Below are 27,186 nucleotides of genomic sequence, written 5' to 3'. Positions count from 1 at the left end.
TACCATAGATTACACCAGTAAACCACAATCCTGATGTAATCAAGACCTGCCACAAATGAAAGGATACTTCTGAAGGAGGATCAGTTGGTTGGACAACTATATCAGCCTACTTAGTAGCTCAGAAAATTCAATAATTAGAGGCAGCAAAGCAGACCATCAGGAAAGGGCAAATCAGTGGTAATTCACGAATCATGCCAAACATATGTCATTCCCAAGAAATAAATAAATTAAAAAAGTCTTACTGTATTTTTAAATAGTTTTTAAAATAGTTTTTTGTTTTAAATTGTGGCAGGACACATTTTGCATTGCTTCAGCAAAATCTAAGCTCTTTGCTAAAAAATGTGAAGGATTTCTTGCCTCATCCCTGCTTTGATGAAGTATGGGGGAATATTTGAAAAGGTTATTGCCATGAATCTACTGAAGGCCCTCCAGCTGAAACTTGCGGGTTAAGGTCCTCTGAAGGGCTTATTATTGTTGTTATTTTGATCTCATCTAAGCAAAGCCGATGTCTCTATTATTTACATGAAGCACTTGTTTTGTTATTAAAAGAACTGCCACCTCATAATAAACTACCATCATAATAAAGTATTTTCCACTGGTGCCTCTCCTGTATACATAAGAAAGCACAGAAATATGTAAATACACAGATTATTTCCCAAAGTACTGGTCAAAGCAAAAATCTGCCTAATTCTTGAAAAAAGCTAATATAGATAGAATGAACCAGAAAGGCTGCATGTAATCTAGGGTGTTATTAGAGTTTCCCTGCAGCTTCCTTAATTATGCTGTGCCCCACTGCTGAATTGGAGTTATTTTTTTTAAAATTTGAATTTATATCCCGCCCTTCTCCGAAGACTCAGGGCGGCTTATGCTGTGTTAAGCAATAGTCTTCATCCATTTGTATATTATATACAAAATCAACTTATATTGCCCCCAACAATCTGGGTCCTCATTTTACCTACCTTATAAAGGATGGAAGGCTGAGTCAACCTTGGGCCTGGTGGGACTTGAACTTGCAGTAATTGCAAGCAACTGTGTTAATAACAGACTGCTTAGTCTGTTGAACCACCAGAGGCCCTGCCCAGTGCAGGGGTGGGCTGCTGGCGGTTAGCAGGGGTTCAGGAGAACCTCTAGCTAAGATTCTATGCAGTTCGGAGAACCCCCCAATCCCACTCCTGGCTGGCCCCACACAGTCCACCCCTCCCAGGAGTCCCCATGTGGCCCATTTTGGATGCAGGTAAGTGCAGGGCGTGCACGGAGGCTTGGGGACAGCGAAAAACAGGCCTACCGGAAGTTTGGGAAGGCTGGAAACGGGCCCATTTCCAGCCTCCAGAGGGTCTCCGGAGACTGAGGAGGCCGTTTTTGCTCTCCTGGAGACTCGAGGAAGGTCTCTGGAGCCCTCCAGAGCCCCACTGGAGCCCTCATGGTGCAGGAGGCTGACTAGGCCAAGCCCACAATGGCCATGCTCATCCAGCAACCGGGGAGACAACCCCTTGCTAAAATTTTTGAAGCCCACCCCTGCTCCAGCCGCACACCACCCTTTCCTGAGATGTTCCAGAAACGTGCTTCCTTTACCAAACACAGATCTGGCATCCCACAAAAAGGAGTGGTTGTGATATTCATGGAACAATACTTTAGGGAAATCTGGAATGCTGAAAATGCACATAAGAGAATATATTTGTGTTAAAAGAAGGTAGAAGAGGGAAGAGTGTTAAAAAGGGGGATGGTGACTGGGCAAGCCCGACTAATTGTATATAACTGTATATTGGATGAGTTGTTTGACATGATTGTAAAAATAAAACTTTTTTATGAAAAAAAAAGAGAATATATTTGTGTTCTCTCACCACATTTCTTGGTCCAGAACATTTATTCCCAGGTCTCCTGGAGCTGTTCCCCTTGCTTCCGACTTTAAGGAGAAACGGAGTTGGAATTTTATTAGAATAGAATAGAATAGAATTTTATTGGCCAAGTGTGATTGGACACACAAGGAATTTGTCTTGGTGCATATGCTCTCAGTGTACATAAAAGAAAAGATACGTTCATCAAGGTACAACATTTACAACACAATTGATGGTCAATATATCAATATAAATCATAAGGATTGCCAGCAACAAGTTATAGTCATACAGTCATAAGTGGAAAGAGATTGGTGATGGGAACTATGAAACGATTAATAGTAGTGCAGATTCAGTAAATAGTCTGACAGTGTTGAGGGAATTATTTGTTTAGCAGAGTGATGGCCTTCGGGAAAAAACTGTTCTTGTGTCTAGTTGTTCTGGTGTGCAGTGCTCTATAGCGTCGTTTTGAGGGTAGGAGTTGAAACAGTTTATGTCCAGGATGCGAGGGATCTGCAAATATTTTCACGGCCCTCTTCTTGATTCGTGCAGTATACAGGTCCTCAATGGAAGGCAAGTTGGTAGCAATTATTTTTTCTGCAGTTCTAATTATCCTCTGAAGTCTGTGTTTTTCTTGTTGGGTTGCAGAACCGAACCAGACAGTTATAGAGGTGCACTTACAAGTCTGTTCCGGTACCTGTAGCTGGTTTAGCTTAGTTAGGAGAATGTCTGGAATGATGGTATTGAATGCTGAACTAAAGTCTACAAAAAGGACCCTTGCATAGGTCTTTGGAGACTCAAGATGTTGTAGGATGTAGTGCAGAGCCATATTAACAGCATCATCTGTTGATCTATTTGCTCGGTATGCAAATTGCAAGGGGTCTAAGAGCGGATTCGTGATGGTTTTCAGGTAGGAAAGCACTAGCCTTTCAAAGGTTTTCATGACTACAGATGTTAGAGCAACTGGTCTGTAGTCATTCAGTTCCTTGATGGTGGGCTTCTTCGGCACTGGGATGATGGTAGAGCGTTTGAAGCAAGAAGGAACATAGCACATCTCTAGTGATTTATTGAAAATGTGGGTGAAGATGGGGGCCAATTGGTCAGCACAGACTTTTAAGCAAGAAGGAGTTATCTTGTCTGGGCCTGGAGCTTTTCCTGGCTTTTGTCTGTGAAATAGGTCCTGCACTTCCTTTTCTATGATCACTAGGGGTTACAAATATGTTACAAATATTTGTAACAAATACAAATATTACAAATATGTGCATGGAATGTGTACTTCATCCAAAAGTGATATCACTAACTTTTACTTTCTCCATTGAACAAGTTCACCTCTTGTTTGGGGAGCTAAAGCATACTGAATTAATGAAAGTAAGATCTAGCATTAAAGACTGAAAATAAAACAGTAAGAATCCTCCTTTAACATATAGATTTTCTAAGATTCACTTAGCTTTAGTGTATTATTTCTTAATACACTCCCTCTTCCACATGAAACCTTGCTGGACAGTATAATTAACTGACTCTCAGTTCTAATCACAACTTAGTTCTGGCATCCAATTTCTGTCGATTATGTAAGGATAGAAATGAGAAGAACAGCAATTACAATGATGCTGTGTGGCTTTTGAGTTCATTTATTGATTCCTGCATAGTTTACCATTATGCTGTACAGGAGAAAAAATATGTTGCACAGTCTGGATTCAAAATGTAAAAAAAAGTATTAGTGTTCAGAAACTGTAACCTATGAACCTGAAATATTTAATACGAGTAATGTGGATTTATTTAGCTTTAATAGACATTTTTAAATAATTATCTTTGAAAATAATCTAAATATCTATGTATGAGTCTATAACACTTATATCTATATATTTCAGAGCTTTTCAGTCTATGGAACCATTGTACAGATGTAAGATAAGTCTGGATGCTAAAGTGCTGTCATTGCTTTTTAATGTATTATTCCATCCCATTGTTAATAACTACTGCAAAATCTTCTTTTGTACTTAACTTTCATTCATATATGTAGCTTTGAATGTAGCTTTCTTAAATATTCAGTCTTTTTACATGCAATTACAATATATTTTAGAATGCAATAACTTCTACAATTTTCACTTTTATATGCAGGTATCTAAATGTATGCAGTTTTAGGATTGAATTATTCTAAAAACCAGCTTTTTTTTTTAGTAAAGAGAAGACCTATTCTCTATGAATCATATCATTTTATTCTCTGTGATGGGTTTTCTTTTACATCTTTTAATATGAAGATAATAAAATTAGAAATAATTAAAAAGGAGTAAAAAAAGAGACAGGACAGCAAGAGTTTTAGGACAGATAACAAGACCAAGACAAAGATCTGTGTTAGGGTAGTAAAACTGAAAAAGAATGAACAAAATAGATTAATATACAATATCTTAGGGTGAGATATATCCAGTTCTCTGAAAGCACCAATTGCTTAATTATTTATATGGTAATTTTTTTGCACACCATTTCCCTTGAAGATGTGGCCAATTCTTCTTGTGACCATTGATAGCTATAAAACTAGATAAAGAATGGTTTCTGCAAACTCTTATTGTCAGTTACACACAAAGAAAGTTACAACATCATATATCGAATTACTTTTCAAGAAAGAAAGAAAGAAAGAAAAATAAAGGAGAAAGAGAGAGAGAGAGAGAGAGAAAGAAAGAAAGAAAGAAAGAAAGAAAGAAAGAAAGAAAGAAAGAAAAAGCAAGCAAGCAAGCAAGCAAGCAAGCAAGCAAGAAAGCGAGCACTTCAACTTCTAAAATCCTGCAATTATTATAAGGAAGTTGAATAGAAGAAACATGTCTATTCTGGAACAGAGGTTCCCTAAAGTTGCTACTTGAATTTATTGAACATATCAATTTGTACTAGCTAGTACCTGGACTCAGTTGCAGAATATTAGACTTTTCAAAATGATATAGAAGCTGGCTATTATTATACAGGCAACATCCTATTTGATGCTGCTTCCCATTTTTTAAATAATGGAATTTAAGAGTTATCCCTCAAATTTTCCTTTGGATGTTCCACTGTAGACATGGTGAGGCATTGAATCTCTCACTTGGGGAAATAGCAGCAAGTTAAAATGAGAGCTCCTAAATAACTAGCACAAGTTCAGATTTTGCCTGGCTATTTTGCCAGGCCAAGATTTAGGAAGCTGTCCATACTATTATTTTGTTGAGATTCTTCCTCTGGACTGGCAATCACCATTGATTATTTGGTGGCATTTTTAAAAAAATGGTCAAAGCATAATTATAATGTGGAGTGCAAGATTTTGTAATTCATGTGAAAAAAAAAATTCAGAATATGATCTGTGCATTTAACTTTCCCAAACCAAAACAGCATATCCAAAGATTAGTTAGTTCTTTTCTTAGTAAAATAGATATTTTACCCAAGATTTTAAAAATCTTGACTGCATTAAAAGTAAAACCAGAAATAGGATACAAAGATCTACCAAACATGAAATATATGGGGGAAAAACCCATAAATTTACTAGTGTCTTTTAATCAGGATGTGAACTAACTGTAAATGAGACTATAATTTTCTTTTGAGAAGGGGTGAGTAAACAGTAATTCTCCACTGCAATTATCTTTGATGATGTTATATTTATGTGCACATTTTAGGGCCAATTATTCTTTCATCCTACCCACCCACATGTTAGTGGATAAACTGCATTGACTAAATATTTGCAAGACTACAAGATAAATTATTTTCTTTCTTATTTTAATTAACTTTTCTCTGTTCTGTTGAACTATTGAAATATGGATAAAATAAGATATACAAGAAAATCAGCTATATCATGATACACCCAGTAGTGGTTTCCACTTACCTTCACTACTGGTTCAGAACTGGGAACGTGCGTGCGTTCGCTTTGCTCATGATTGGCGCTTCTGTGCATGTGGGTGGGTGGAAGCTCCCGCTGTCACCTCTACTGGTTTGTCCAAATCAGAGTGAACCAGTAGAAACCCACCACTGGATACAACAGATTTGGCCAATTGATCACTGTGAACTTTTTCCTCTCTTAATATAATCAATCTTGAGTTGGCTCCCAGAAAGGAAGAACAGCCGAATCATACTCTAGTCTAGTATAAAACATGTTTCCAAGCAGATGCCTTCAGATATGTTGGATTATAATTCCAGCATCCTGGCTAATGATCATACTGGATGGAAATGAGGGCTGTAGTTCAAGATTTCTGAAGGCACTAGCTGAAAAAGGTTGAGTTAAAGACTCTGCTTTAAGAGGTATATCTGATACAATATTTATATGGTTTTTTCTTCTTCTAAAGTGTGCAGTTCTTAAGCTCTAATTTTCCTAGTAATGCTTAATGCTAATAACTTTATATGTATAGTACTGTAAGTCCTATACTTTTTCTAGAATGTATTTTAAATCACTTGTTCCACATAAGAACTTGTTCCAATTATGACCAGTCTTACTTAATTTTGGCTTGTCCATCTGCCAGTAGCACTTTTGTCATCCTTTCCCAGAACTTGCTTTTGGTAACATAGACCATATTAAAGCTTAAAAACTGGACAGTCTGAAAACAGTGACAATGCTCTAATAGTGTCATATGATCATTTCCCCACTTTAAAGTATTTTTGTATTTAAAACTGTTGCTGAATTATTAGAAGCAAAATCTAAAGTAGCACAGCAGAGGTTTTGAAAGCTAGGTTTTGAAGACTGTATTGTTGTCATATAATTAGGGTATCAGATATAATGCTGATAAAAATAATTATTTAAGTGATAATTATATTATGTATATAATTACATTAATAATTGTGTGTCACTAGTTCTTGGTTGTAGAAGGTGAACAACAGCATGTTGACTTTCAAAATAATCTTTACAGATCCTAATTTGTAAAGAAAATTCTTAGAATAAAACTTTGTACTTGCGAAAATTGGCTAAACTGTGTCAAATATAGCTGGTCTAGTATTAGGGAATGCTGCATGGCATGGATATAACTACAGACAGTAACATAGCATTATATGAAGCTTGGTTGGCCAAAGCCATGTGGGCAATGGAGAACAATATTCATGAGCCCATCTGTTGATGATCATGGCATACAGATTGTGATTTGAATGTAAGCTGAATATATCATGAAGAATATGAATTAATGATAGGTAGGTAGGACAGATAGCCATATTCCATGTTTATGAAATTAGAATTAAAGAGAATTCATAGTTTGGTCCATGAGATTATATGATATTACATTAATATTCAATGAACTACAACAAAAAAAGATAAATTGTGAGTAAATTGTGCAACATTCTGCAAGAAAGTGATCCAAAGGGGAAAAAAAGAGAAATGAATGAGAATAGTATAATTTGTGAGTGTTTACTTGGGGAAAATGTTTTTTCAAATAGAGTTTTAAGGCTAAGTGTGTTCATGTGTACACATAAGTCTAAAATCATTATTAATTGGATTATTTATGATGAAGACAGAGAATTAGTGAAAGATGCAATGCTGATGACAGGTTCTGTTTGGAAAACTTGAAAGAAAATGAAAGATGTAGAAAAAAATACTGTTAAAATATAAGAACTGCAGAAAAAAGTATGAATTTTTGATCGAAATGATGTGTGTGTGTGTGTGTGTGTGTGTGTGTGTGTGTGTACCCTTTCGCTATCAGAGGCCTTCAGGAACTTCTTTCTCCAGCAAGGCTTTCCTGAAGGCCTCTGTAGCCAATAAAAGAGCTCCGGATTGATCAGTTCAGAGCAGCGGTCATCAACTGGTAGTCTGTGGACCACTGGTGGTCCATGAGAATATTTTGGTGGTCCCCAGAAAAATTATTTGCATTTTTTATATTGCACTAAATCAGGGGTCCTCAAACTATGGCCCCTGGGATGGATACGTGCAATGAATGCTTGTGTTGCTGCAGAGCGTCTCCCCCTTTGGGATCTTTTTGTGTGGGTCGGATGGGGACAGAAATTCCAACTTGGGGTCTGCTTCAGCCTCCTGGTGTGGGGTTTTGGGTGAAGGCTGGTGGCGAAGAGCTGGAGGGCCTTTGTCGTGTCCCACTCCTCCGCTGACGGCTGGGTCAGGGAAATCCGAATCAGGCTTGCCTCTGCAGCTCTGCTCAAAGTCCTAGCAAAGTCCTCAGAGCAGGCAGGAGACCAGTAAGTGACTTCAGCAAGATAAGTTCGACTTTTGCCTGACTCAGAGACTGCCAGAAAGTAGATCCTTTATATAGGCCATGGGGTGTGGCTCCATGACTCAGCACTCATTAAGGCCTGCCCCTCCCTTCCCTCTGTTGCCTCCGCCTATCCAATCTTCTGATGCGAGGGTCACACCAATCAGCTGTTGGTAATAAACCCTCCTCAGGCTCACCTGCTGTGGAGGAGGGGGAGGGGTCTAGCTGCTCCGTTTGCCTGGGCATGGAGTCAGGGCTGGGGCAGGGAGATTCTCCTTCTTCTGCAGTTTGTGTGGGCATGGAGCCAGGACTGGGACCGGGAGGCATACATTCCTCAGTGTTCGAGAGCAGGTAAGAAGGCCCCGGCTGCTCTGAGGGCGGGCAAGACACAACAGCCTTGTTCCAGTGGCCTGGAACCTGGCCTTGCACTCCTGCAGGTCTTCCCTCTGTTTGGAAAGCCTATACTCGTAGTCCTCAGTGAGATGCTTCTGCTGAGCCTCTTTCTCACTCAATCCAATCTGAACTGAGCCAGCTCTTTCTCATGGTGGCTGCTTAGCTCCAGCAACTGCTTCCTGTTGGGGCCCTAAAGGGCCCGGACAGGCAGGCGAGGAGTAGCAAGTAGAGGCTGGCAAGGTGCCCCTCGACGTGAATGACATTGAGTTGGCCACGCCCACCCAGTCACATGACCACCTTGCCACGCCCACACAGCCGGTCATTAGGCAGATCATATTAGTGGTCCATGGGATTTAAAATTATAAATTTAGTGGTCCCTGAGATCCAAAAGGTTGGTGACCCCTGTTTCAGAGCACATAGGGGAACAAATATAGCATCTATCTGCAACTTCTTAAAGTGACGATGACTTTTCTAAAATAGTTCTCCCACAAGCTCTGGAACATCTTTTGGATGTCAAGCAGGAAACTTGAATATCTACATAATTCTACCCATAGTTACACTGCAATAATGTACACCTTCAGGGTAAGAAAACTGTGGCTCTCCAGATTCTGCTAAAATATAATCCACACAATCCCTCACTACTGATTATGTTAGTTGGAATTTCTGGGAAACTGAATAAATTTTCAGGCCCTCAAAATCTCCATCCATGTACAAGGAGAAAATTCTACTAAACAAAGTAAAATGTACTTTTAAGTTAAAAAAAAAAAAAGCACATGTTGAGCTTATATACAGAATATTGGTTTCAAATTTACAGTGCATATCTCTGAAAAAACAAATAAACATGTAAGCCTCCCAGGTTGCACAGCCCCAGTATCTTTATTTTCCTCTATTTTTTCACATTACTTTACGAGATATTTTCCATAAGTAACTAACAACTTAATAGTCATCACTAGATAAACAACCCTCACTATCCATTTTATTGTTTATTTGAAACTTACAGGAACAGGAAATGGAAACAATGTAAATTATGTATGAGTGGGTTTATAGCGAAAATCAAGGAAATGCATTACAAAATGTAGCTTACGGAAAATGTTTGTAATTTTCAGTGTTTTATACCATTTTCATCCTAAAACTGAAGCTCAGGATGAATGTAAACTTATGCTAGGAACCTTATGCACAATTTTGAGGAATAAAAACAAAGAAGAAGAAAAAACCTATTGCCATCTGTCTAGCACATATTTTTAAGTTTTAAAGAAGCTTGCCTTATATGTTTTCCAAAGTATGATTGGTAGATCATCATTACTGCATTTTATCACCCTGTTTAGGGTAAAAGACATTTCTTTAAAATGGAAAAAAATATTCTCCTCTATCTTAACTTTTTTTCCAATGAAAAGTACTTTTAAAAGTGATTCATCAAGTGAAAACTTTCTGAGAAGAAAGGGAAGTTAATCAAGTGAAATAATATGTTCATAACAGCTGCATAACATTTTTTTTTTAAATTCTAGAAAAATGGGCATTCTTTTTTGCTCTGAGGTAAAATGAAGTATAATAGAGGAAGGGCAAACAGATTCAAAAGCCTGTCACTACCTGTTTCACTTTTCTGTTTTCCAAACGTGAATAGTTTCTTCCATATTTGGTGAATTAAGAATCTACTTACCTGGGACATCATTAGTTTACAGTAAAATTACTACAATATCATCTTCAAGCACCTTTATTTTATGACTTAGCTCTATCTAATTCAAATGACATCATCTAATGTCCTGCCCAATTAAACAATTATAACTCTATGAAATAGTTTCTTAACCTGTTGCCCAACAAGTGGGTTGTAAGCAGTTAGGAATTATGTGAATTACAGTCTGAACACAATTGAAGGGCACAACAGATTGGGGAAGGGTGGAATGCAAATGTTGAGGCGGCTTCCTTTATTGCTGATTTCTAACCATTAAAAAACTCACACATCACTTGAGTTCATTGGGTTATGCAATAGAAACCTGTACAATTATGCTCTTATTTTCCTTTCTTTTTCTTCCTTTCCAACAAGAATGTATGAGCTACTGTCCTTTGCTTCAGGTCTGACTTAGGCTAACATATTATAGTACTTCTAAGGAGACTTATTTCCTCACATATATTCTAAGCTATCATCTAAGATTAGTAATAACTGTAAATATATTCAAGAGCCATTTCAACACTGCGGAAGACAGAAAATGCTTAACTTGAAAGAAAATATTATAGGTATACTGTACCTATAGTCCAACATTCACTTAAAGGTTCAGAATTTCATAAATATTCTACAGTCTTTTCTCAGAACCATCAAAATTCCTCTTCCAAAAATGATAATCTTTGCATAATTTCACTAGGTGAAAATACAACATTTGCTGTAAGAATTTTATAGCAAAATTATTTTATATCCTTAGGATTGCAGTGACTGATTAGTACATCAACTGATTAATGTAGTTTGACTCTAAATTCAAGTGAACACATAAAGCAATGGTTCCCCTCTTTTGGTGCATAGAAATTGTATTTTCCCATTCTGTCTGCTTGAGGACCAAAATGGTATGGATTTAATATTTCAGTTTGCCTTGTAACCTACATCTAAAGGATAACTATGGGCACAGAATTTTCAGTTCCATGTATTGCAAATATGGACTTGTGAGGTGATCCACTCGTCTTATATCTTGTCACCTGATATAATCGGAAAACTATATGCATGCATAATGTCTGTAATGTCATACAAAAAAAAACCCATTTAGCCCAAGGTGTAAGTTCTGAATGACAGCTTCCTGAACCTGATATGTCAGGAACGAAATCTGAATGCCAAATCTGGCTTCTTCCCCCACAATTGTAGATTTGCTTCCATTCTGTGAAAGTTTTACCAGGGAATATAGAAAAATGCATTTTTGTGATTTACTTAGATGAGTTTGTTTTGGTAAACATACCCTATAGATGAGATTGAGAAATGATACTGTGCGTGGCTTCTGCAAAGCACAGAGTGCCTTATAATGCTGCAAATAGAAAGCAGGAGGACAGAATGTTCTGTTTGTCTTCCAGTCTGAACGGTTTTATCTTTACTCAATACAGTCCAGAAGCAAAATGCCTTCTTTTTCTGAAGATGAGGTTCTATACCAGCAGCAGTCTGCACAGTAGCCCTTAGGGTTGGTTATTAGGATTGCGGTAGACAAATATCCTTTGTAAGATGGGTTTAAAAATATATAAAAAAGCACAGCTGATCCTCTTTTCAGAAAATGGGTATTTATTACTTTTCCACTGGCAGCTTGGTAGGAGTCATTTTTTATTCCCATGTTATCAAGCTCTGGTGTATGCAGCAGTGCTGATAAGGATTGAGAAATGTCACCCTTGAGACCACCAGGGATTATTGTTATTCATAACTGTATAGTGAGACATCTGATCACCTGGAACGGGAAATAATTCTATTGTTCTGCTTGGGCAGTTGCTATTCTTCCTGTACCAGGATACTGGGATTGAAACTGGAGGAAAGGATGCAACTGGCATTGTGTTTCAGACTGAAATTGAACTGTTCAAAGATTTTCAGCAGTGCTGCTCAAAGAAGGTTTCTTTATGAAAATGCCTTTGAGTAGGCAACAAAGAGAACAAAGATACAGAGATAAACTAGATTGAATGAGCAGAGAGTCAGAGGCTATCACAAAACATAAAGACTCAAACTGGATGGTGGGAGAATGGGGAAGGGCTGTTTAAGACATAATCCTTTCATGGGCCAGAAGTAGCAATTATATTTGTCTAGGGAGGGTTTCATGAAGTATAATCCTGATTCTGATTTTTTTCGTGCATTCTCAGCAGAGAAGGAAAGCGATTATCATACTTCCAAACAGGTCTTAGAAAGTGCCACATTTCTGACATATGAAAAAAGTGCATTTCTTTATCCATTGCAAATCCAAACCTATTCCAAGTACAGTAGAAAAATTAGAGAATGAACACTAGAAAAAAATAGAATATTTGCAAAGGACTAGAAATTGAACCATAAATTGCAAATTCCCTTCACTCCAGAAATATGAAATACTACAAGCCTAGTTTAATGAACAAAAAAATTTGATTATAGTAAAACAATTATTCTAAAATGAAATTAACAAATACTATGTGAAATTAAAATAAAAAGAAATTTAGGCTACAAGAACCAAGAAATAACTTCCTTTTTTAAACATCTGGTTTCCTTGAATGGAGGCTTCATGTAAAGTATATTTCCTCTAGCGAAGCCTTCACCTTCCATATTGATTTTCTCAATTTCTCGCACATTATGTCATGCCTTTTTTTTTGTTCTCTAGATATATAAATTCCATTGTGAGTTAGGTGACATCATTGTAAGATAGTTCAAACAATGCCTAATTCTTTCTCCCAGCAGCCATTGATCAGATGTGATCAATAACCCAACCAACAGTTCCGTTGGGAGAGATATTTTTCCCATCTGTTTGTAATTTCAGCAGTCCAGCTCCTCTCCAGGCCTGTAAACACAGGCTATTTGTGCTTGAAGCGTGAGAAGACTTGTGTGGGAAGTGCTGACTCATCTCCATGGAGGTTTCACTGAAGGAAGAATGACAATGGCTATGTAAAGGGAGGGAACAAATGCTCACATATTGTAAGACATAGTCCAAACAGAGGACCCAAGCTACATCCACATATTGTAAGACAAAGTCCAACCAGAGGACCCAAGCTCCATGCAGTTGCAAACTATCATTATCTGCCATTTAATATTTTAGTACTTTTTAATAAAAGTCTTAGAAATATAAAAATTTAAAACTCTTGATGTCCAGAAGTTTACAAACCAGATAATCTATTTTAAATACCTTGTTAAATAAATACGTTTCTTGTAGAGGTTGTTTTATAACAAATTGGTAGGAAATTAAGTAAATAATCTATTCCCTTTTCATTGTATTCCTGGGGAATAATACATGTCTGCTTCATATATCCTGAAGTTTACACAGTACCTGCTTCACATATCCTGAAGTTTACAAGCCTGTTTGATTCTAAATTAGTTATCGGAATTCTCCAATTCCCATTCTGTTGTTCTGTTCAGCTCTCAAAATAACAGTGTAGAATTTATTGACTGGAAGGGAAGTAATGCAAACAACTTTTTGCATCTCTATTGGAAAGAGTGGATGTCGGCACTAACTGTAAACAGAAATTCCATGCAAGCACCAAAGTTAGATAAGATATCATATCTGAGCATTGTTCTTTTTCATTTACCAAACTAAAGAAAAAGGGAAGGGAAGGCACACAATGCTACATTTTGCTGAATTTGGATAGAACGAATAAACCACATATTGAACTCAAACCACACTTTAGATGGTGGGTAGCTATTTCAGTCACAGATTGTCTGGATAATAACATGGTGTATACATCCTGAATAACAAATGGCTCTTCAAAATTATTGTGAAATCTTTTTTCAAGTTAGAAAAACTGAGTAGTTGCATAGCTCAATCTTCCTGAACCTGGTTTCTGGCTAATATGGTGGATTATAATTTTCAGAATCTCCAACCTATTGGTTAAGAATTATGGGAATATATAACTGAAGATTATATTAATATAGATTAAACTAAAAAAATTTTAAAATTTTAAATGTCTAAATTTTAGATTTGTTTAAATTGGGTTTTATTGTTTATATGTCTATTTTAAATTTTGGCCTATATAATAAGTTTTTTAGATGAATGTTTTACTTTGTATATTTATGTGTTTTTATATGGCTGTACACCGCCCTGAGTCCCTAGGGAGATAGGGCGGTATAAAAGTACGAATAAATAAATAAATAAATAAATAAATAAATAAGAGTTCAGGATGGGAAACTCTGTTTTAGGGGATGCCAACCAGTACATAATACAAATATAGAATTATTTTGTTACCAGTTTGACATACCTAATGTGAATATTTCTTATTAACAGAATCACTCATGAAACTTATTGCAAAATGGAATGAGGCTGAGATTTTGTTATTTTATTTGTATTGGATTGTTATGCAAATACCATGATGGTTGATAATTAGTTAGATTTTCATGCTTAGTTCTTCTTGGCTTTCCATTGACAATTTGCTTGGCTAACTTCTGAAATGTTCACTGATGTCATGAACATAAAGAATTATTTTGCTTCAGAATTTAAAGCATTATTAATTCATTAGAATAAAGAAGTATAAATTAAGCAGCATTAGACCTAATTACCACCAGAATTTTGTGACATAAAAAATCCTACCTACCAGTTGAACCAAAGTCTTATCTGTCCTCCTTTGAGTTGAGCTCAACTCCTAAGGACTGAATGAATAAGAACAATAGTGCTTTTTCTGTCATATATATATATATATATATATATATGGCTAACCTCAGAAAACAAATATATATATATATATATATATATATATATATATATATATATATATATATATATATATATATATATATATATATATATATATATATATATATATATATATATATATATATATATATATATATATATATTTGTTTTCTGAGGTTTTCACGGGTGTTTGTATGTAGGTCTTTGGTTGTTCGGGTTTTCTCCCAGAAGCTCCCAGAAGCACGAAGCTGAAGCCTGAAGATGACGAATGAGACTTCGTCGAAACGTTGCCAAGACATTTCCAATTTTACACGGGAGAAAACCCGAACAACCAAAGACCTACATATATAAATATATATATATGTGTGTGTGTGTGTGTGTGTGTGTGTGTAGGTCTTTGGTTATTCGAGTTTTCTCCCGCGTAAAATTGGAAGTGTCTTGGCAACGTTTCGACGAAGTCTCATTCGTCATCTTCAGGCTTCAGCTTCGTGCTTCTGGGAGCAATGTGTGATTGCAGCTGTTTCTTCCTTTTTAACTGCTAGTGGGGGTTTGAACTGATTGGGTGGGAGCTTGGCTGTGCTCTGATTGGATGGGGTTTTTTTGTGTGCTCTGATTGGCTGGGGGTGTGTCCTGTTTGGGTGGGGACTTGGTTGTGCTCAGATTGGTCTGAGTTGCAGGGGGATTTGAGCTGGTGAGCTGCACTGCTGCTGTTTGGCTTCGTGTTCGTGGTCGTGCTACATCTTCGTAGTGGGTGTCAGTCTGCTGCATGTATGGATTGGAGGGGTTTGAAATGGCTAATGTTGCAGCTGCGGTCTGGCTTCTGGTCCTTGGTAGTGCTTCCTGATCAGTGTGGGTTTGGGTCTGCTTTCTGGGTGGATGTGTGGTGGTGACATCCTGTGTGGACCTCGTGAGTGTGGCTCTGGTGTCATTCCTCGTGTTAAGGACTCGTTTGTCAATAAGGACGGGTTTCCAAATGGCTGGTAGGCGGGAGGTATCATCTTGTTTGTTCATGCTGTGTGGGCGTTTTTCTATCTCGATGGCTTCTCTGATTATTCTGTTGTTAAAGTGTTCAGTTTTGGCGATAGTTCTGGTCTTTTTAAAGTCAATATCGTGTCCTGTGGCTTTAAGGTGTTGGACCAGGGAAGAAGTTGGTTCCTCTTTTTTGACTGAGTTCTTGTGTTCTTCAATGCGTGCACTTATTCTTCTGTTGGTTTGTCCAATGTATGTGGTGGGGCAGGCGGTGCATGGGATTTCATATACTCCTTGATTTTCTAACTCAATTTTGTCTTTGGGGTTTCTTAGGATGGTGGATATTTTTTGGTTTGTGCAGAATGCTGTCTTGATGTTATGTTTGTGGAGGATCTTGCTGATTCTGTCTGTGGTGCCTTTTATATATGGGAGGAGGGCTGTGCCGTTTTCTTGTTCTCTGCCTTGGGTCTTAGTGGGGGGTTCTTTTTGGATTAGTTTGGTAATCTTATTTCTCTGGAATCCATTGGATGTTAGTACGTTTGTAAGAGTGTGTAGTTCGGTTTTTAGGTGTTGTTCGTCAGCTAAGCCTTTTGTTCTAGAGATGAGTGTCTTGGCTACGGAGTTGATCTGTGCTGGGTGGTGGTGTGAGAGTGCATGCAGATAGCGGTTTGTGTGTGTTTTCTTCTGATAGCGGTTTGTGTGTGTTTTCTTTCTCTAATCCATACATGCAGCAGACTGACACCCACTACGAAGATGTAGCATGACCACGAACACGAAGCCAAACAGCAGCAGTGCAGCTCACCAGCTCAAATCCCCCTGCAACTCAGACCAATCTGAGCACAACCAAGCCCCCACCCAAACAGGACACACCCCCAGCCAATCAGAGCACACAAAAAAACCATCCAATCAGAGCACAGCCAAGCTCCCACCCAATCAGTTCAAACCCCCACTAGCAGTTAAAAAGGAAGAAACAGCTGCAATCACACATTGCTCCCAGAAGCACGAAGCTGAAGCCTGAAGATGACGAATGAGACTTCGAAACGTCGCCAAGACACTTCCAATTTTACACGGAGAAAACCGAATAACCATAGACCTACATACAAACACCCGTGAAAACCTCAGAAAACAAATATATATATATATATATATATATATATATATATATATATATATATATATATATATATATATATATATATATATATTAGTTTTCACTTTTGCTTATAACCCTGATGATTCTCCATTTAGGCTTGACCCTATTAATTTTTTTAGATCAATCAAAGTTGGCTAGACAGTAGGTTTAATATAGAGGTTAACGCACCAGGCTAAAAACAGAAAGATTATGAGTTCTATCTGCCTTGAGCAGAGTGACTTTGAGCCAGCTACTCTCACTCAGCCCTAGGAAGGAGGCAATGGCAAACCACTTCTGAAAATCTGCAGGGGTTTGCCCATGCAATTGTCAGGAGTCAATACTGATGCAAAGTTGTACTTGTACACATCCACAAACCCAAAAATTGATTAAGATATTCTTTAGGTTAATTTAAGTTATTCTTTCTGAAACTTTCTGTGTCTATTAGAGTTGAGTGGTCAATAAATGTAAACGAATAAATACATAAATGGTTCCTGGAACTACTATTTGGAATGGTAGTCCCTTATCCCAATGTAATTTTACTATTTCTAGTTATGGTTTTTTTATGTAGCCTTTCTAATTAGTTCTCCAACCCAAGACTGAGACTGGAGAGTGGATGAATAGAGAGATGCCACAGAGCTACATTTGCCAATAGGAAATAAGATCTTTGCCAGACTGTCTGCAGAATCTGTATCTTGAAACTATTTGGATGAAAAGCCTTCTGGAAGGGAAAGATGATGCCCTCACTGTAGCTCTTTCAGCCATGCCATATTATTGCTTTTCATTGCCTAATGAGATTTAGTTCCATTTTTAAATATAAATTTGTGTCCAGAAGATAATTTTATGGGATTACTGGTCAACACTTGGCCTATTCAGTTTTACAGGTTTCCAGCTTCCATTTGATGCTGCTCAATGACACTGATTGAAGAAGCCATCAAAGATTTTGGAGTGGATTCTACTTGACTATTGAAGATATCTACCTATACTGCTTCTTGTTATCTCCAAGGAAGTACTTGTATCACTGACTAACTTTATTAGTAACTGGTTGACATTAAATCCAAACTGAGTGGAAATGCCATGGAAAAGTAGAAAACTGGATTAAAAATTTGGAGGGTGTTTCACTTCCTCCTAAGGGAGTGGGTCCATATTCTGGGAATGCACCTTGATTGTCAGTTGTCACGGAATCTGCAGGTTGAGGCTGTCATGAAGAGTACTTCTGCATAATTAAGATTATTATTCCAGCCAACTTCCTATTACCTATTGGAATGTGTTCTATATGGATTACTTTGAAATTACTGAAAAAGATAACTAGTCAACTAATGTAACTGGCCAAGCTATAGGAATCCCATGATACCTACAATACAGAAGAGCCTATCAATTGTTTACTGGACTCAATTTATGATGTTGCTATTACCCTGCTATCAGGGCTTTGAACCTGACTATCTGAAGGTTTGCCTCTCTGATTATAAACTTATTTGGCCACTGAAATATGCAGAAAATGCTCTTTTAAGAATACTGTGTCAGGTTCCAAGTAATTCACCGATTACAAATCAAACTCTGAGGTGTTGTCCTCAAAGAACAAATTTATTTAGATACATTTTCTTGGCACTACTGGTGGAAAGCCAGTACTGAAGGGTCCCGCACTTTCCACCCCAATATAAATAATAGTTTCTCAATTTTCCAAAACAAACTGTCACATTGTCCAACCAAATGAGAGCTGGTTGCTTGGCAACTTCTCTCCTCCTCTTCCAGTCAGCCAGCCATTGGAATGTACTTGACTCATAGGCTAGCTATGTTGTTTTGGCTGAAGGCTCTAGCCTCCTCAGCTCTCCCCTCTTCAGCTCCAAACTGTGCCAAAGTGAATTCATATCAGAGTACCCAAGGATACAAACAATACCACACCCCAGTCAAATTCAGGCTTGACATACTGACTTTGGTCCTGATATATGGGAAAGTGACTTTTACATAATTTTGACTGGGCTAGCAATGAATTTCCTTAAAGATGCATTTGGATGTCCTTGCTAGCATTTAGAAAATCTGTAAAAATATTTTTATTTATCAGTTGATTTTCTTCTTAGTAGTGTAGTAGAATCTTTTGTATTTTGCTCTGTGAAATTCTTTGAGCATTTGAGCAAAAAGCAAGGTACAAGTAGAATTTATTAATAAATTATGCAATAAAGTTTTGAAAGAACCACCAGAAAAAGGCAGGTTTATTGTAAATAGTCTAATTATTAAATAGATATAGAGGATTTCTCCCAGTTCTTATTTGCATATTTTTCAAGTTATGTACTAGCATATCAACAACTGTACTGAACTATATAATTCTATTTTTATGCAGATCAAACTGTTTAAAGAAAGCTCAGTCTGCCTATTCATAGATGAATATATTCTGCTTCCATAAATATGCATAATTATGAGTGCATACTCATGAGTATGATTCAATTATTAGCTTCTAACAATAATTTTATTATCATGAAATTAGATCATATAATATCAATATCATCCATCTAGCAATCTGAAATTACTTAGGCTCAGAATGTGTGAAGGACCCTGTTACTTGGCTTTACTATTAGTTGATTAATAATCATGGCTGCTATTTGTATCTGTAAATTTTGTTGAAATTTTAATTGTTCTAATGTTTTTAAATTGTTCTAATAGTTTTAGAATTTAAAGCCACCCAGATTTACTTGGTTGAAGTGGGTGGATGTAGAGGTTGAATAATAAGAGATATTTCACAAGAAGGGTCCTCCACTCCTCTGCTCACAATAAAATACCTTATGCCACCAGACTCTAAATTTTGGGCTTAGACAATTTAGAACTACAACTACACAGACTTCAGTCTGACCTAAGCATAGTACATAAAATTATCTACCACAATGTCCTACCTGTCAATGACTACTTCAGCTTCAACCACAAACAAATAATAGATACAAACTCAAGGTAAACCACTCTTATTTATTTATTTATTTATTTATTTATTTATTTATTTATTTATTTATTTATTTATTTATTTATTTATTTATTTATTTATTTATTTATTTATTTATTATTTAGATTTTTATACCGCCCTTCTCCCGAAGGACTCAGGGCGGTGTACAGCCAGATTAAAAAACAGTACAATATACAAATTAAAACAAAATTAAAATAACATATTCTATAAATGGCCGAAAATTTAAAACCGTCAAATTTGACCCATAAAATTCATAAAAATACCCCAATTAAAATTATTAAAATTCAAAAAGTTTAAAAAAATAAACTTTCACTCTAAACTTGATTGCAGAAAATATGACTTCAGTAACAGAGTGATCAATGCCTGGAATGCACTACCTGACTCTGTAGTTTCTTCCCCAACCCCCCAAAACTTTAAGCTTAAACTGTCTACTGTTGACCTCACCCCATTCCTATGAGATCTGTAAGGGACGTGCATCAGGGGTGAAATGCTCCCGGTTTGGACCAGCTCGCGTGATCCGGTAGCGATGGCGGCTGCTGGTTCGGAGGACCGGTAGCAAAAATCCCCAGACCCACCCCCTGCCCCTACTGAGCCGCACCATCAGCAGAGGGTTTATTTTTTACTTTTAAAAGCAGTTTTTCTTCAGCTGAAATATGCCTTGAAAAGTAAAAAAAACCGTCTGATGATCGCGGGGTGGGGCTGAGTAGACATCATCAAAACCCTTTAAAAGTTTTTTTAAAAAAACCCTCTTCAGCCGAAGGGGAAAAAAAAGAAAAAAAAAGAGGTTTTAAAAGCCTCCTCTGGCAATCCCAGAGGAGTTTCCTGATCTTCACAGGCTTTTAAACTCATTTTTTAACAGCCCCCACTTACAAGAGCCCCCACCCATGCCTAGCCAATTCCTCCTCCTCACTTACCTATAATTACTGCTCCTTTCGGCAACGGCATGCTTTTTCTTCAGCTACTGATTACAGCTTGCTTTGACTTCCTGCTTTGCTGAATGAGGAACGCTGGGAGTTGAAGTCCACAAACTAAGTTACTAAGGTTGGAGATCCCAATCTAAAAAAATAAATAAAAATAATAAAATAAAATATTTGTGCAGCTTTCTGAGATTTGGTGTGTTTCTGTAGTGTTTCACTCTAACTACACAAACACACAAAATCTCACAAAGCTGTATATGGCATTGTGTATGTGTGTGTCAGTTGTGTTGTGTGTGTGTAAAGTGTGAAAGTGTGAGGTTCCTGCTTGTTGCAGGGGCCATTTTGGGTGAAGTGCAGCCACGCCCACCCAGTCATCTGACCACCAAGCCACACCCACCAATTAAGCCACGCCCACAGGACCGGTAGGGAAAAATTTTAGATTTCATCCCTGGCGTGTATAAGTGTACCTGCGTGCCTACCGTCCCTGTCCTAATATTCCTTTTTATTTACTCTTTTCATGTATCCAAATTATGTTTATACTTTTACCTGTTATCTTATATATGATTGACAAAATAAATAAATAAATAAATAAATAAATAAATAAATAAATAAATAAATAAATAAATAAATAAATAAATAAATAAATAAAATAAATAAATTGGCCATTCTAATTTTCATAGGCAATACAGTCCTGAAATTCTAAATGCTGAATATTATTTGCTTGATTCAGATGAACTCTGGCGGTAGGATTCTGGTATGGATAAAAAGGATTCAATAAATACATGAACGATACAGGCAATCTGCAATGTGATTCTCATGAGTCCTAGAACCTGACACAAAATGCACATGGTTCTATGAATGTTCTAATGAGAATGTTATTGCATTACTATTGTCTGATGTAATAGAATAAAAGGAAATATGGCACTAAAGGGAACATGTGTTGTACATTGAGGAGTTTAACAAATGCTTACTTTTTTTTCCTTCCTAGCATATCCCCCTGTTACGAGATCCAATTTTTCAGATCAACTATTAATTCATTGGTTGCGACAGGGATTGACCGGCCAGCTTGTCTCCAGGATTGATGTCATGGGCTGAGAGAGAGAGTGACTCACTTAAAGTCACACAGTCAACTTTCATACCTAAGGCAGGACTAGAACTAACAATCTCCTGGTTTTGTTATTACTATTATTAGTTATATTTTTATGCTCATATTTGTTTCAGATTAAACCATTTTTCAATCTGATCTAATAAAAGAATTCAAAGGTAGTGATTATAACCCTTATAAAATATTAATATAAATAACTGGAAATTACCTATTTCATCATCCATGACCCAGAATTTCAAATCTACAGTTATCTAAGGTAGTTTTAAAAGCATGTAGTATATATTTATTTTCCTGCCACTGGCCTTAGAGAAAGTGCAGTTGCAAGCAAACTGACTACTTTTTGGTTGAAGCTACAAGGTCCCAACACAATGCTGGTTCTTTTCTAGTCTGTTAACTTTGGTTCCAGTTACTCTATGGATTCTCTGTACAGAAGATGTCTTGGGAATTCTTCTCCAAATAAACAGATTAATATTCCCCTCTTACATTCATAATAAGAGAAATCTATGCCCCAAGACTGCAATCTCATATGTTTTCATTATATTATCTTCATTTTCCAAAGACCATTTTTGTCACATTTTAATATTTGCATATGGATAATGCTGTTAATAGCTATTTGCTCACCTGCCAGCTATTAATACTACATACTACTTCTCTGCCCAGGTGTTTTTTGCCTGCTGTCACTAGTTTAATATTTATTGTAATATCAGCAATCAATACACACACTTTTAATTTATGTTCCAGTGTGATATAGCCAGGATTTTATTTGAATTCAAGAGAAGAGGGTGACACAATTCAATTAGAAATTAAAGTCTGAGGTTCAAAGGCAATACAGTTAGGTTTAAATATATTTGATGTCATAAATCAGCTATAAAAGAGAAGCATAATGTGTGCTAATGCTTCCTTTTTGTCAGAACCTGATGAAAATAGCAGAATATGTTTTTTTTATTCCATTTTTTTATTCCATTCTGCTACCAAAAGAAGCAACTGCAAGCATTTTGATGTTTCCCTATTGTAAAAAGATATTGTGCAATCTTTTATCAAATCAGATCTCAAATCAGTTTGAACCAAAATTTGATGCTTTCATATTCAGATCGCAGATTCAAATTAGATCTTGGTTGACTGTCACATATTTTGAATTCAAGAAAGTTTTGGACAAAGTAGATCATGAAAGTTTGATCAGAAAGCTAATTAATTATGTTACAATAGAGATATCTCTTGTATCTCTACAATAGAGATATCTCTACAATCATAGCTATCTTGAAAGCTACATCCTAAAAGTTTTCATCAGTGATTTTTCATCAGATTAGACTATAATATAAAGTAGGAGCTGCAGCATTTGCTCTTGTTCTGAAATGCTTAGTATTTTCATTAAGGACTTGGATAGAGAATAATGCTTGCAATTGCCAAAAACCCAAGTAAAACACTAAGCGAAATAATTTACATGACATAAACAAAATTTAAATCAATATGCTAAAAAATGCTTTATAAGCTAGAAAAAAGGGCTGAAAATAATCAAAAGAAATTTAAGAGATACAAATATAAAGCTCTTTTTTTATTTTTATTATTATTTATTATATTTGTATACCGCCCATCTCCCGAAGGACTCAGGGCGGTTCACAGTCAAAAAAACAACAACAGAAAACATATAATACATAAAAAACAGCTAAAAGAATAGATAATTAAATTCAATTGATGCTCTAACTTTTAAATACAAATTTAAAACCTCATTTAAACCCCTTTTTTAAAAAAATCCCAATTTAAAACTACATTCAAGCTAGTCCTGCTCTTCGAAACAACAACGTCTTCAGCTCGCGGCGGAAGGACTTGAGATCGGGGAGTTGACGAAGCCCCAGAGGGAGCTCGTTCCAGAGGGTAGGGGCCCCCACAGAGAAGGCCCTCCCCCTAGAGGTCGCCAACCAACATTGTTTAGCTGACGGTATCCAGAGGAGGCCCTCTCTGTGAGAGCGCACTGGTCGGTGAGAGGCTAATGGTGGCAGTAGGCGATCTCGTAAATATCCCGGCCCTAGGCCATGGAGCGTTTTAAAGGTGATGACAAGTACCTTGAAGTGAACCTGGAAGACCACTGGGAGCCAGTGCAGATTACGCAGGAAGGGTGTTATATGGGAGCCAAAAGGTGCTCCCTCTATCACCCGCACAGCCGCATTCTGGACCAGTTGGAGTCTCCGGGTACACTTCAAGGGGAGCCCCATGTAGAGAGCATTACAGTAGTCCAGGCGGGATGTAACAAGGGCATGAGCGACCATGCATAAGGAAGCCCGATCCAGAAAGGGGCGTAACTGGCCTATCAGGCGAACCTGATGAAAGGCTCCCCTGGTGACGGCCATCATATGATCTTCTAAAGATAGCCGTGCATCCAGGAGGACACCCAGATTACAAGCCCTTTCCGTGGGGGCCAATAGTTCGCCCCCAATGGTCAGTGATGGAATTAGCTGACTGTACCGGGCCGCCGGCATCCACAGCCACTCGGTCTTGGTGGGATTGAGTCTGAGTCTGTTCCTCCCCATCCAGACCCGTATGGCCTCCAGGCACTGGGACATCACTTCAACAGCCTAGTTGGGGTGGTTAGGGGTGGAAATATAGAGCTGAGTATCATCAGCGTATAGATGACAACTCACCCCAAGACCACGGATGATCTCACCCAGCGGCTTCATATAAATGTTGAACAGAAGAGGCGAGAGAACCGACCCTTGCGGCACCCCACATAAGAGGCGCCTTGGGGTCGATCTCTGTCCCCCCGTCAACACCGTCTGCGACCAGTCGGAGAGGTAGGAGGAGAACCACCGAGGAACAGTGCCCCTCACTCCAAGTCCCTCGAGTCGGCGCAGCAGGATACCATGATCGATGGTATCAAAAGCCGCTGAGAGATCTAATAGGACCAAGACAGAGGAACAACCTCTGTCCCGAGCCCTCAAGAGATCATCAACCAGCGCGACCAAGGCTGTTTCCGTGCTGTGACCAGGCCGGAAACTGGACTGGATCAAGATAGACAGTTTTATCCAGGTACTGGGGCAACTGTCGTGCAACCACACTCTCGACAACCTTTGCCAAAAAGCGAAGGTTGGAGACCGGACGATAATTTGCTAAACTAGCTGGGTCAAGGGAAGGCTTCTTGAGGAGGGGCCTCACCACCGCCTCTTTCAAGGCAGCAGGGAAAACACCCTCCATCAAAGAAGCATTCACGATTTTCTGGAGCCAGCCTCATGTCACCTCCCGGGTGGCCAATACCAACCAGGAGGGACACGGGTCCAATAAACATGTGGTCGCATTCAATCTCCCCATTAACCTGTCCATGTCCTCAGGGACCACAGGATCAAACTCATCCCAGATAATAGCATCAAGACCTGCCTCCTCCACCCCGTCCGGATCTGTGTCCAACCCTTCCCGAATCTGAGCGATTTTATCAAACAGATATTGTCCAAATTCCTCAGCTCGACCCTTTAAGGGATCCTCTACCGCTCCCTGATGGAGGAGCGAGCGGGTCACCCTAAACAGGGCGGCTGGGCGGTTATCTGCTGATGCAATGAGGCTGGAAAAATACTCCCGTTTTGCCAGCCTCATCACCACTAGATAGGTCTGAATTTGAGACCTAACTAGTGTCTGGTCAGATTCGGAGCGGCTGGCCCTCCAGATACTCTCTAGGCGTCTTTTCTGGCGCTTCATTTCCCTCAGCCCCTCGGAGTACCAAGGGGCTAAATGAGATCGGCACCGGGTCAGAGGCCGCAAAGGCACGACTCGATCTAGAGCGCCAGCCGCCGCCCGATCCCAGGCGGCGACCAGAGCTCCAGCCGAGTCGTGGGCTAAATCCTCAGGGAATAGCCCAAGCTCCGTCTGGAACCTTTCAGGGTCCATCAGGCGCCTGGGACGGAACCAGCGAGTCGGTTCCGTCTCCCTGCGGCGGGGATCGGCGGTTCGAAAGTCTAGCTGAAGGAGTGAATGATCTGACCATGACAAGGGTCTAATAACTAACTCCCCTAATTCCAGATCATTCAACCACTGTCCAGAGACAAAAATCAAATCCAGAGTGTTTCCCCCGATGTGAGTGGGGTTGTTCACTAATTGGGTCAGGTTCAAGGCCGTCATGGAAGCCATGAACTCCCGAGCTGATGTAAAGAAATCTACAAATAATGCATGGCTTAAAATGCATGATAGTGTAGGAGTCTGCTAGATATGTGAAAAGGTTCTTGCAATTGTAGAAGATCACGAATATACCTCAGCAAAGTGTTGGAAAATGTTGGATAACCATCTGATTGAGATGGTGTAGGGTTTCCTGCCTGGGCAGGGGGTTGGACTAGAAGGCCTCCAAGGTCCCTTCCAACTCTGTTGTTATATTATATTATATATTAAGTATCATGCTTTTGGAAACACAAATGCAATTTAAGATTACATTGCAAAAAATATCATTTTGCCACATGATAGTTAATAGTTTCACTGTATTTTGCATTGTTCATGTACCATTATGGACACTGTCCAATTCTGGGCACCAGGATTGAAACATTGGAATAAATTGAGAGATAGAAAGAATGAACTGGATACCTCTAGCCTTAAAGAAAGGATTGCAAAAGGAAGTTATAGAAGCATTCTTTAAAAGACTGAATAGTGCATGGAGAGAAAGGTCAAGGTCTGTTTTTTGTCATCTCAGAGTGCAGGATATGGAATAATGTTACAGGAAGATATATCTCTTTGACAGTGAAACCCATTATCCAGAGGGGTGCTGAGTTTCCCTTCACTGGATAGGTTGAAGCAGATGCTAAGCAAACTTCTGACTGGGATACTTTGCTTTCGATTCCTACACTGAGCAGGGGATTGTACTCAATGGCCTAAATGACCCTTCCATTGCAAAGTTCAGCTTATCAAAAAGACAGGTCCTTCCACCAGAAATTACAATGTTTATTTAAAAGTATTGGAACTGGCACCACTATTACGTTATACCATTACTATTATGATGTGTTATAGGTGTAAAAAAAGTGTTTTTCAGAATTCACTACAGGAGCGATTGCTTTTTTTCATCTTTGGTCCTCAAAGACTTGTTTACTTGGTAGGAACAAGCTTCATTAACCTTTACTATTTAAAGCTTTTACTTATGAATCAACAGTTGAGCAGGCTCAGACTAGTTCTGAGCAAGTTTTTCTTGCCCTGATTCAAGGTGATAGAGGACAAAAATCTAGCTAACAACCCAAATGAAAATATAAATAAATAGCTACTCAAGTACTGTATGACCACATTATGAAGTCCAACAAGTCATTTCACAACAATGACATTTGAAGTATTCCCTTTTTACATATTTGCAAATGCAACAAGTGGAAAGTGGTGTGTATGGAAGGATATTTGCTGAGATTTTATGAGCCAATGTTTGCATGGTCATTTGCTCTGGGGAAATGAAAAAGTACCCACCAGTCAGTAGTGGCTTCCACTTACCTTTGCTACT

This window comes from Ahaetulla prasina, chromosome 7 (assembly GCF_028640845.1).
Source record: "Ahaetulla prasina isolate Xishuangbanna chromosome 7, ASM2864084v1, whole genome shotgun sequence".
NCBI classification, from domain to species: Eukaryota; Metazoa; Chordata; class Lepidosauria; order Squamata; family Colubridae; genus Ahaetulla; species Ahaetulla prasina.
This window is presented reverse-complemented; position numbering follows the sequence as displayed.